The 11,065-nt window shown below is 28.3% G+C and overlaps 1 long non-coding RNA gene across 1 annotated transcript; it reads left to right on the top strand.

Annotated features, from left to right (window-relative positions):
• The first annotated feature begins 1,708 nt into the window (after positions 1–1,708).
• On the top strand, positions 1,709–2,424 carry LOC136088580 (uncharacterized). Its single transcript, XR_010642280.1, has 2 exons — positions 1,709–1,873; positions 2,122–2,424. It is a non-coding gene; the product is annotated as an uncharacterized LOC136088580 (long non-coding RNA).
• The last annotated feature ends 8,641 nt before the right edge of the window (positions 2,425–11,065 follow it).

Below are 11,065 nucleotides of genomic sequence, written 5' to 3' on the forward strand. Positions count from 1 at the left end.
ATGTATGTATGTATGTTTGTATGTATGTATGTATATATGTATGCATCTATGTATGTATGTATATATATATATATATACATATATATATATATATATATATATATATATATATATATATATATATATATATATATATATATATATATTTGCACTAGGATATATATATATATATATATATATATATATATATACTAGGATATATATATATATATATATATATATATATATATATATATATATATATATATATATATATATATATATATATATACATATCCTAGTGCGAATTATATTTATACACAGTAGAAGAATAATATAAGAAAAAATTTCACTATAAAAGATGTTTTCATGCTTTCATGCCTCTTCTATATAAGATTAACACTCAAGTTTGCATTAACTGATGGTTGCAGTTTATTATACTGGAACTGATTGTTTTTATTTTGTCATTAAAACATGTTGAATATTTTACTCATATTCTGCTGTTCATTACCTTTTAATAGTTTTTAAATACTTTATCTGTTTAAACAACTTTACCTTTGCAATTTTGCAATTACATGTGGTATATTTTAAAAGTTTGGTATATTTTTTAAAGTGAATGTATTTACTTGATTGCTCTACAAACATTTGATTTTAATAAACTTCTAATTAAAGATAATAGGTAACAAATTTATCAAACTAAAATAAATTTTTTATTTGAGATTTTTCATTGTCCTTATTTTAGCTATGCTATGTGAGAATGAACCTATCCATATTTGATTTTTTGTTGCAGTATTTTATATTTTTGGAAAATTTATTGAGGTTGTTATAATGCATTATCTCAAGGGTTTAATGTTTTTCCCACAACTTGAAATATAATGTTGTGTTTGTATAAACACAACATTATATTTTAATAATGTTAACATCATAATGCCTAGTGATCAAGGTAAGACCTCTTATTGTTCAAAATAACTAAAGCTGACTTGATATGATGATAAATTATTTAAAATATATGGCATTATCATATTCTTTTTAATAATTTTTTGCAAACAGAAAAAATTTCAGTAAACTTGAGTTATTAAAGCATAGTCAAAAATTTTGCAACAATTAGTTAACTATTTATACATATTTGTTAATTTAAATTGATAAATGATTTATATCTTAATCCAAAATTTTAAATCACAGAGATCTTTTTTTTTATACCATAAGAATTCATTCTAATAGAATACGAACACTCATGCATAACATTACAATATATACATGTTTAAAACCAGTCCTAAAATAACTTCTTAAAAATATTACAATGATCAAAATTTTAACATCTTATTTGTGTTACGTAAAATTATTTTAATAAGCACTAATAATTTTTTTTAAAAAAGGGCTTAAAAAAATTATTCGTTCTATAGATTATTAGGAATCTATAATATATAAATCAGTTAAACGAACTTGGACGTTTACCTTAATTTAATGATAAAAACATTTGCATACGAGTATAATACTAAGAATAAATTATTAACATGTTCTTAATAGTCTTTTATAATGGTAATCATATTTTTTTAAATAAATAATTAATTTTAAAATATAACATAATCAAATAGAAGATAAAAGCCTTCAAAAATGCTTAAGATACTCTTCATGTTTTTTTTTTTACCGCCATTTTGTTTACAGTAGCGATATTCTGGATAGAATGATAACACAAATGTTATAATTAATAAAAAAATCGCGGCGGATTAAAAAATGAGATTAAAACATAACAAAATTCATAGTCTCCTATTTATAATAAATTATAAATTTTTATGACAAAAAAATTCTTTCAAAATATTTTTAAAAGGCTAACAGACAATCATCAGGCGCGCAGTCAAAAGGGAAGTACAACAATTCTTTGAATTGAGTCTAAGTAATAAGTTTTTGACATTATTTACTTCTTTTACTTTCTCTACTTGAATAGTAGCTGTTAATAATATGTTAAATAATATAGAATTAACTTTTTTTTATATTAAAAAAACCAATAGTAATAATAAGTTATAACTTTTGAAGCAGTAACTTTTTTATGACAGTGTTTTCTTCTTTCTCTTTCTCTACTGTAATATTAACTGTTTTAATAATATAATGCTTACAATAATAAAATAACTTTTTTCATTTAAGAATTCAACTATAAAGAATTAGTCATTTTTTGTTACGACTTGGTCAAATACGTCAAAGTGCGATAAAAATCTACAATTGAAGAAGCTGGATGATTAATAATATTATAAAGAAGACAATATTTCATGCGGTGATATTTTCATTTTCAGAATGAGAACTAGAAATGTAGACAAAAACCATTACAAGAGAGATGAAACTTGAAAATGAAAAATGAAAATAGAAAAAATAAAGTTGATTCAAAAAATAAAATTTGTAATGAAAAGTTAGTTATTAAACTTAGTTATTAAATTAATAGACAAGGAAAACAAAGTTGGTAGTTTTCTTTTTATTAACAGGTTCTAATCCGTGGATGATGCGGCCGCATCATAGGTGTTTTTATTATTGTTGTTATAGACTAAATCGACTAAAAGTCGACTAGTTGAAAGTCGAAATTATTCGACTTTGAAAAATCAAATAATTATTTTAATTGACTATGGACTTCTTACGAATCGACTAAAAGTTGATTTAGTTGAGTAAAAATCTAATAACCTTAATATCTTTTCGTTCAATTTAACTTTTCAATTTTTGTTTGTTCATTTAATAACAATAGTATGCATTATAACTATTAACAAGTTTTTTATTTACTCTCCTAAAGTTTTATCTAATTCAAAGCATGTTAGCATTATTTATACCTAATTATGCTTTCGATTATGTATTTCATTAATTATTTTTTTCTTTTGTTTACTCGATGCTTATGATTTTCATAAATACAGGGCTGCTTCGAGCTGGCAAATTTAAATTGTGAAGCAAATTGTGAATTCAGGATCAAATCTAAATTGTGGAGCTCCAAAATCTATATGTCATCTATACAACCACATTGTAAACATAATTGTAATGACTATTTGATATAGTGCACTGATTTATGTTTAGTAACATTTTGCCCAAAAATAAGTTGCGTCTCTGATCTTAAAAAGTCATTCATTTTACAGAGTAGGTCTTTTTTTTTTTAACTAACAGTTTGTCAAAGACAGTACGAAAAAGATTTAAGACTTTGTTTTGGATTCGCATTCTGAAAAAAATCACAGAAAGAAACTTATAATACTATTTTGTAGAATATAAAACTTAGATTCCAGTGATAAAATATTTTTTTCACAGAAGTGAAAGTACAAATAAAAATGAATTTCAAAAAGACATTGTCGCTTTTTAAACTAAATTAAGATGACCATTGTCCTATGTTTTCCAACATTTTTTTAAGCCCGTAAACGCGTTATCTGTGAATTACAAATGGGTTGTTTAACGTCAATACGAAATCCACCTTGCTCCCCTGTAACCTCTCAGAGTAAATTTTGATTTAATCCATTTTTAATATTTCACCAACTTTATTACATCAAAAGAAGTAAAACGATAAGCGCAAAAATAAGCGTTGAAAAAATGGCGTCGTTTATGCAAGAACTTTTGATAAATATTTGAAACAAAAAATAAAAAGTAATCATACCCCAGTAAGTTTTACTGAAAACTACTATTAAGTTTGTATTTTTTACCAAAATGGCTGAAATTAAACTTTTTATTTGGGCATTTGAACAAATGGTCACTAGAAGTTATCCATATTAAATTCAAAATCTGACTTATATATATATATATATATATATATATATATATATATATATATATATATATATATATATAGAGAGAGAGAGAGAGAGAGATAGAGAGAGAGAGAGAGAGAGAGAGAGAGAGAGAGAGAGAGAGAGAGAGAGAGAGAGAGAGGAAGAATTAATACAGAGAAAATTTTTCATTTTTAAAATATTTTTATTATATGTACGGTTTGAATAAAGTGGAAAAATACACAATCAAGTTAAAAGAAGGACACTCAAAAGATAAGTAATGTTTTCTGAAAAGTTTAAATAAAATTTTATTTTGCCTTTAATAAATTTAAACAATAACTAATTGTGTTTTTATTTAAATTATTTACGAATTTTCGTCAGAAATATTTTTTTTTAGTCAAAAATTGTTTTGATATTTCCCTTTGAAGATAATCAATTCTACTAAGGGTTATATAGAAAAGAAAAGAATTTCCACAATATAGTATTTCCTTCCACAATATAGTATTTCGTATGTTTCTAAACTGTCAATTTATATTTGAAACTAAATTAAAACTTTATTTACGTACCTAATTAGATCTAATTAAGGCCGCCTAGAGCAAAGAAATAAACAATAAATTTAGTCAAAAGTTAGTAAAAAACAAAAAACAGCTGGTAACTATTCATAAAGTTGAGTGTTTATGGAGGATGTTAGCCAGCCTTTTGACACCGCATTATACGCGGTATTCTCAACTGCTAATGGTATCGAAATTTCTAATTTAAATTTGATAATAGCAAAAAAACTAAACAAGTGTAAAAGAAAAAAAGTACTCAGCATTAACATAAAAGTTACACATCATCTTATATAACAATATTTAAAAATTTATCAGTTCAAAATTCTGTTACATGTTTTCAAATTTTAATCTATGAGTGTACATATATATTTTGTGTCGTACATATTTTGTGTAATTGTTTTGCGCAAAGTTTGGAAAGTCAAACAAAAAAACTTTGTATTTTCTGCTAATATATTTTCCTATCTAACAGACCTATACAACAAAGTCTCACGCAGATTAGAATTTTCATTAATAGAAAATAAGTAAAAACCATTTATTACATCAAAAACTTCAAATTTGCATATGTGCATATTGTTGATTTTTCAAACTAATATTTAACAAACTGGGTTCTTTCCTATTGTTTCAATTTATGTTATCAGAGCCATAACCACCGGGGGGGAGGGGGCAGGGGGCATAGGCCCCCCCAATAATTTAAAAAAATATATTTTTTTTAACGCCATGCCTTAAAAAAAATATATTTTATTAATCGAAGAAACCCCAGGCCCCCCCAATATCAAAATTGTGGTTACGGCTCTGGTTATAAATCACGAATTTTAGATAAATTAAACAAAATTAACAAAACTCTTCTTAAGGTATTTTAAAGTAAAAAATAGCCGTAAACCGAAAAAGATCCGTAAACTTAAATTTTCTTATAAGCTTCATATATGCAGATTCTTCGTTGTCACTATGCATCAGATAGAGCTGAATTTTGAGAACTTGTAGGTATTTTTATATTGTTTTAGTTCTCTCATCCTGAAAATAAAAAAAAGATGTTTGCTTATATTGTGAAAACAAGTATGCAATTTTTGAGAAAAAAGCGGCCAATAAAAAATCCAAAAACAGTTTACGCCTATTTTTTGAAAGTAACGACCTACTCTTCTCCATCTCTAATCTTTCACTCCACGAGAATCTTCAAATACTGTCGTACAAAAGAGGAAATTAAACATATAAATATTTCGTAGCGTGGGGTAACTAAATACCATTTTTGAAGCTTTTTTCAAAATAAAATTAAATCTTGTATAAAAAATTAAAAAGTGTAGTAAGTTATTTTATTTCTCTATTAGGTTTAACTTATAGTATTGTTGAATTAAAAAAGAAAAAATTAGTGACAAATTTATGATACAAATTTTGGGGCAAACTAAAATAGTTTACCCCGAGTTTTACGCGTCGTAGAATACCTGTATACGAAACTTATCCCTTCCAGCAAAAATATCCCTTCTTTTTTCTCCATCCAAATATATATTATTTCTTACTCTTAAATGCATACCACTAAAATGTTCTTCGGCTTCTTGAGAACTAGAGAAACCCTCAACATGTTGTTACCGGTAAAGTAGGTGCAATTAGTAGAGCGAACAGTAAAAGTAATCGAAAATTGTGAATCAAATGAGCCGATCAACCATGGCCAAAAAAAAATCTCCTATTCTTGTTGAAAAATTTGTATTGAAAGGTGGGTTGTACCCAATTTTATTCGATTTGTGATCAGTAGGGGATCTCCCATTAGGCTGAGTTGGCTGATGTCTAGGGCCCCCAAAGAAAATGGGGCTCCCAATGAGAAAAAGTGCCAGCACCAAACTACAAACTAATGTCCGCCTGCGCTGCGCTAAGGAATAAGAAAATAAAAATTAATCCAAATTAACAACCACTAAAAATATTTTATGCAAAACGTACTTTATAAATAACTGCAAGCAGTGCAATTACGGTGCAACCTTAGCATAGAGTAGAGAAACAAAAACCACACGTAAAAACTGATAAGACTATAAGAGTTTAGTTGATTTTGTATTACTATTCGGAAATATATTATATAAATGTAAAGTACTATTTAACGCTAAAATTCACTTTGAAGGTGGCTAATCTTAAGGTGGCGATCTAAGCACATCTATATTTTTTGTGAATAAATTTTTTCTCGTATTTCTTTGAAATTTATTTTGAAGGTTTGTAGCTTATAAATATAATTAAAAATATCTGGAAGAAAATATTTAAGTGGTAGTCAAAAACAAAAAAATAAAAGAACTTAAAGTTAAAACATTATTAAAATTTCCAAAATTAACCAGCTTCTTCCAATCTAACGCTGTCAAAGTAGGTGTATTCAAAGTATTGACATGTTCGGAAGAGGTAAAAATAAATGATGATGTAAAACTAATTGAAGATCATACTACTGAGGGCAATGTAGATACCGAATGCCAAACCAAAAATCTTGTTCATGACAGAGGAAATTTTTTTATCTTCTTTTTTTCTTTTTTTTTTTTTCTAAGTTATTTAGGTGCTCCCAGAAGTCCTTACGGTCTTATCACGGAACACCGCGGAAGAGCATTTAACTAGAAGTTTTCGCCTCCTTCCTTACCAATGTCGCTTATTGAGCTAGAGCCGACGTTTAACCATGGACCTCTGGGTTCTAAGCCAGAGCTCTAACCACTGCGCCATGCCTGCTCAAATTCTTTCTGCATGCAATAAGAAAAGTTCTTGTATCCCATGAAGAATCTGATCTACTTCACACGAAAAAATGAAAGCTACTAAAAGGCTACTAAAACTGCAAAATATTACTAGAATATATTAGGACGGGTAGTAGCAGCAATAAATTTTTTATTCGAAAAAATTTGCCACAACGAGGTCATGAATAATAGTGGGGTTCTCCACACAATCGTAATTTTATGGGTCTTATGAAGCTGATTTTAGAACTCAATCCTTTCTTAAAAGAACATCTACAAAGTGTCAATCTGGGGCGATGAAATCTACACTTATCCAAATCTACACTCACTTATCCAAATCTACACTTACTTATCCAAAACTTTTATGAAGATATAGTGCAGCTTATTTTAAAACATACTATTGAGCTGATAAACGATGATGACACAAAATGTTATACCTTTATTGTAGACTTCACGCCAGACATTGCTCATACAGATCAGCTGGCAATAATATAAAGATACTGTTATAACGGAAAAATATTTGAACAATTTACAATCTTTCTACAGATCAAAAATTACACCAGTGAGATACTATTTACATTATTTTATAATATTTTAGTTTTTAAATAATGCAGGTCTTCCTATTGAAAACATCCGTGGGCAATCACAGGATAACGCGTCAAATGTGTGTGGAAAATATACAGACTTACAAGCACGAATAAAAAGAACAAATCATTAGCGGATTTATCCCCTTATGCTTCAAATTCTTTAAACTTGGTTGGTGTAGAGGCAGTGTGCGTTGTATTGGAAATACTAGAATATTTCGGAACTATTTAGCACATTTACACCTATTTCTCTGTATTCGCACACCGTTGAAAAACTTTGAGTGAAAGAGCATCATGGGCATTTTCACTAAAAATTTAAGCACCACTAAATAGTCTTCTCATTATGAGTCAGTTCATGCAGTTAAAGTTAGCTATCAAAAAATAATCGATACCCTTGAATATATATTTGATGAAAGCTCTTAAAAAGCAGAATGTAAATTAGAGAAAAAAGGTTTATATTAATGATTTACGAAGCGGGAAACAGCAGTTTTAACTAAACAGAAATCGCTCTAAGAAATATTCTTAGAGCGATTTAATAAAGTTAACAAAGTACTACAAACTCCTGGTTTAGATATATGTGAAGGGTATATTTTACTCCATTCACTGAAGTTATATATAAAATTTTTACGTGAAGATTCCAAGAAGAAATTAAAAGACTTTGACAACAAAGCAGCCAAAATGAGTCTAGAAGTCGAAGAAAATTTTAGTGATACGCATTTAAGAGTAAGAAATAATATATATTTGGATGGAGAAAAAAGAAGGGATATTTTTACTGGAAGGGATAAGTTTCGTATGCGGGTATTTAATGTTTTGTTGGATAATAGGGGGCTAAACTTGAAAAAAAGAAGTGTTGTATATAAGAATATTGGAGATAAATTCAAACTTTTGATGAACCTGGGCAAAACAGGTTTAGTTATTGAAGTTAAATCAATGGACTCCGTTATGTCATTACATAAAAAGTAATATCGGAGATGAGCTATTTAGTGAATGTAGCCAATTTCAGCATTATTTAGATATGGTATGCTTTAAACAAAACGATTGTATCACTGCTTTTTTTAAAATATTAGTGTTGACACTAATCTTTACACAATTCTTAAAATTTACCAAGTAATGTCTATAACGAGCCGCGAAGCAGAACAATCTTTTTCAACAATGACAGATGAAAGGTTAAATAACCTCTCAATTCTGTCAATTGAATATGATATGACGAGATCCATTTTCTATAGTGAAGTAATTTGCAAAAATGTATCAGTTAAGTGGAGAAGAGAACAATTTTTTTGAATTTGTTGTTGTTATAATTATTTATAATTATAACAAAGTCTTCATGTAAATGCTATTTTTTTAGTTTTTATAGAATTTGATTTTTAAGCTTGTGGTTTTATTTGTTCACAAAAACATCAGGCTAATTCAGATATTTAGAAAATTTAGTTTCTGAAGTGCTAGGGTAGGGCCTAAAAAATTCGATCAGCCTAGGGCCCCAAAAAAACCATGATCCGCCACTGTTTGTGATTTTTGAAAGAATCCGTTTTTATATATTTTAAACGGTAAGCAAATTTGTAAATAAAATCTGATTTAATTAATGCATCTTAATAAGGAAGAATGGATTTTTTTTAAATACATCTATTTAAGGGATTGGTTAACAACATCAGTTTAATAACTCGTGAAAGACTTTCTAATATCCTATGAGGGTGGCTCGAGTCAGCATGTATATAATTGTTTGAACTATCCACCTTGCAGTGAGGTAAGAAAGAACTTTTATTAAGATTTAACGTTAAGCCCGGATTGTCGACCATCAGCAGAACATGCAAACATAACAGATTAAATAGATTAAATGTGTGAACTTTATTTGATTAGGAAAAACAAAAATGGAATCCCAAAAGCGCTTGTTATTTAAGAGTCATTTTGAGGATTTTCTGAAGTTATTCAAACTATCTTAGCTCTCTATATATATTATGTTCAACCAAATTATTAGATTTATAAATGAAAAAAATATACCTCTAAGTAAGGGTCAAAAATAAGGATATGATAAAAAAATTTTAAGTACATTGAGCCAAATGGGGTATCACTGTGCTGCATTTAACTTAAATCTAGTATTTAAAGATAGAATAAGAGAGGTTTTTTTGAAACAATTCAATAAATTAAATTACTTTTTTGGGGCATATAATCAAAATGTAGATTATCTTATCAACTTTTATACTTGATAAAGAAAGGAAATCTTCAACTTGATAACATTAAAAAGATTAATCCCTACTAGCTGGGCTCAATCTTTTTAATGTTATCTGGTTATGATGTCTAAAAAGGCTGACGAAAGTAGTTCTGCTAAAGTTTTTTTACAGAAAAAGAAGGCCAAGTTCTACAGTTATTATGTAATTGGTTTTCCATAGCAAAACTCTACAATTTATAGATATAGTCGATAAAGCAACGAACTATTGCGATGAACGCTCAACATACACAACCTCGAAAGATGTTTGTCAGCCATAATTGGACCAAAGCCATATTTTTACGCGTCGTAGATAACTAGAGGAACGCTCAACTTGTTGTTACCGGTAGAGTAATATATAAAGCAACCAGCTGAGTAAAAATCTGTGCTCAACAACAAATGGATAAGTTGCATATCCTATTTGATTTCTCGTGATTGCTCGTGTGTGCACCAAAAATCAAACCAATTCATCACCTCGAGGCTAAAAATATTAATACTGTACAAACAACTAATGGAAGTCACAATGATTTTGAACTCGGCACAATTAAGACGTGTCACGATTGCAGGGTGAAGTCTAAAAAGCTGGAAATAGTGAATTGTGTCTTCAGAGAAACGGTTTATCAAAGATGATATAATGAAATCCAAGTACGTCACAATTTAATTTTGTCTAAAGTTTGACTAGTTTTAGCTTCTTTTGCTTTAAATACGAGGCTTGCATAAAAGTACTTGTCATCCGCACAGATGAAAGACTTTAATATCAATGTATATTACTTTTTGAGAGCAGTTACATTAGTATACTTCTTGCTTGAAATGAATTTTAGCACTCTGTCAATACCCACGGAAATGTTAATTATTGCGATAACTTGTTTCTACGCACACAGTAAATCACTCCAGTATCGTCAAGTATGCAGTGATAACTACAAGAATGATATCAACAAAAGTCGGTGAAGTACAAGAGCACATTAACTGGTGGGCATTTTGATGCTCTTACCACTGTCGTTAGTTGTTAAATTTTGTAATTGATTATCAATTTCCTCAAAATGTTTGCTAATAATACAAATGGTTTTACACTTCACAGAAGATCGCGTTTCACACATCAATGAAACGTTAGGTTATAATGACCTCTGCTTTGTACTTTGTCAAAAAAAACTTAGAATTGAGATCACTAACGACCAGATTAGAACGATGCACAAAGCTGTGAATAATGACTGAGTTGGGAAAATTATTGCGCATTTTAATCTCAACCCTGCTTTCCTTACCAACCTTTGTTACAATTTTAAACCATTTATTGAGTAATAGTTCCTTTTTTAGAGAAATATTTTTCGTGTCTATGCCGCATTTATTG

The sequence above is a fragment of the Hydra vulgaris genome, chromosome 12, assembly GCF_038396675.1.
Source record: "Hydra vulgaris chromosome 12, alternate assembly HydraT2T_AEP".
Classification (NCBI taxonomy): Eukaryota; Metazoa; Cnidaria; class Hydrozoa; order Anthoathecata; family Hydridae; genus Hydra; species Hydra vulgaris.